The sequence below is a fragment of the Pinus tabuliformis genome, chromosome 4_2 (genome assembly GCF_031772625.1).
Source record: "Pinus tabuliformis cultivar Carrire ecotype Pingquan chromosome 4_2, CPIR1, whole genome shotgun sequence".
Classification (NCBI taxonomy): domain Eukaryota; kingdom Viridiplantae; phylum Streptophyta; class Pinopsida; order Pinales; family Pinaceae; genus Pinus; species Pinus tabuliformis.
The window spans coordinates 172,408,509-172,410,880 of NC_142304.1; positions in this window are offsets into that span (position 1 = coordinate 172,408,509).

Here is a 2,372-nt window from a genome sequence, read left to right on the forward strand (position 1 = left end):
TGGTGTGTGTTCTGTGTTATTTAAGCAACAAATCAATCGGATTGCCAATACACAGACATTTAAATGGAAAGACAAAAGAGAATTACAGTAAGTAAACACAAAGACACAAGAATTTTAATAAGGAGTTCACCTATTCTCTAGGGCTACATCTCCGGTCCAGCTTTTAGTGGTGGCCTTGTTTTATTGTGTCTTTAAGCATAGAATTACAATGCAGGGACTCAATGTGAGTTCTCCTAAAGCATGTTTGCTTGACAGGGTGGTTCTTGGACTCCCCAAGCCACTGGAGTGCACAGACTCTTCTTCTTCCTACCAGCTCTGCAACCTTCAGGTCTATAGTAGAAAGAGCCAAATGTGATGCTCAGTCTAGACAGACTCCTCTATGGGATGGCTTGAATCTTCAATCTTTGGTGCTTGATGATGCTACTGGTCAACTCGACCCTCTGTCTCTTCTGCTTTGATTTGTTGTTCTCTGTGTTCGGTCCTCCTCTCAGGGTTCACTGTTCCACTTCTTCGTCTCTCGACTCTTTTTGTGTCTAACTTCTGATTCAACTGTCTCTGTTCATGGCTTTAGCCATCCGTTCTAATGCATGTTCGGTTCTCCTTCCACCTTTTTCAATTTGCCTTTTGTAGTTGCGCTTGGAGTTCCCTGTTCAACATCATCATGAATGCTCAAGGAGTGGCCACATGTCCTCCTCTAAACAACGCCAGCCTGCTTTTCGGTTCGTTTCTTCAGTTACTTTGTGGATTAAGTCTTTCCTCCACCGTGGCAGTCAAATGGACCTCAAATATTTACAAACACGACTTAATCCTTCGTCGATTCCACTTCCTCCATCGGACGCAATCTTAGCCGTCCAATCTGGGTCCCCAAGATCCAACGTCATATGCACGTCCCGTGCGGTTGACTTTCTCGACTGATAGCGCACGATCAACAGCAGTTTTCTCTGACCTCCGCTGGCCACGCGTCGATCATTGAGTGGGATCACTCCGCTTTTGTCCAAACCTCTTACCGTTCGAGGGCGCCCCGATCAATACCGCCGGTTTCCAGAGTGCGGGTCACGCCCTTGTACGTTTAGCACTTTTTGGCTTTCCGCCTGTGGTTCTCTGGTTCCCCCACGCGACCGAGTGCTTGGGCTTTTCCTTCATGGCCCTGTTCGCCTAGCGATGCGCGATTAGTGCTAGGCGTTAATCGCGCATAAAAAACCACCTCCTTTTCCCAATCCGGGGCTCCCAGGGGCTACTTTGACATCCTGCATAGTCTCCATGGGCCTCGGTCAACGTGCTTTGACCGAGGTCCTCGTTGTTCCATGCTGGTTGCCATTGCCACTGGTTCAGGGTGTTTTTGATCGTTGTTTTGGATTCTTTAGAGATTTTTTCTGACCTGATACAGTCATGGTTCTTCGATAGTCTTTTATGGATCCAATTTGGATCATGGCCTTCCCACTGAAAAGGATTTTGGACCACCAAAAGGTGGTTTTCTTTCAAGCATTGACTAAGTGAGGAAACTGCTGTCTCACTTGCCCAATCTCAATCCACTTTGCACTGCTCGGCTTCGAACCTTTGAGTCCAATTCTGAGGTACTCAACATTTCCTCTGCACGTTGTCCTCACCTTCCTGTCCAAGACGGTGTCTTCCTGCAACTCATTTAGATATTCAGGTAGCAGGTCATTAATAGAAGGAAATTGACTCTGCTCTTCGGGATCCTAAATCATTGAGGGTTCAAATAATCTCAAGCAATCTACATTTACAACTGAGTAGATGTGCATGTAAGCTGGTAGATCAAGGCGAAAAGCATTTTCACCAATCTTCTCAAGTATCGTAAAAGGTCCATACCTGATAGGCTTTAGCTTTTTACCTTCACCTTGCATCCTGTCCTTGCTGATATACAACCAGACTTGGTCTCCAACTTGAAAACTATGTTCCATCTGATGCTTATCATGCCTAGCCTTGTATTTGGCTTGGCTCTTTTCCAGCTGTTCCTGTACTACCTGGTGGATCTCCTAGATCTGTTCAATGAACCTAGTTGCCTTGTCCACATCATTGTGTCCATCAACCATGGTATCTTTACCAAAGACAAAATCCAAAGGAGACCTTGGTATGAAACCAAAATAGGTCTCAAAAGGAGATCTCTATGTAGAAGAGTGTTTGGCTCTGTTGTAAGCATGCTGCACATAAAACAAGTGTTCATCCCAAAGCTTAGGATGTTTGTTGCAATATCCTCTCAGTAACTAGATCACTGTCCTGTTAACTACTTCTATCTGGCCATCGGTTTGTGGATGAAAAGTTGTGCTTTTCTTCAATTTGGTGTCCATCAGTTCCCACAGACTCGACCAAAAATTCCCCACAAATTGGGTGTCTCGATCAGATATAATGGA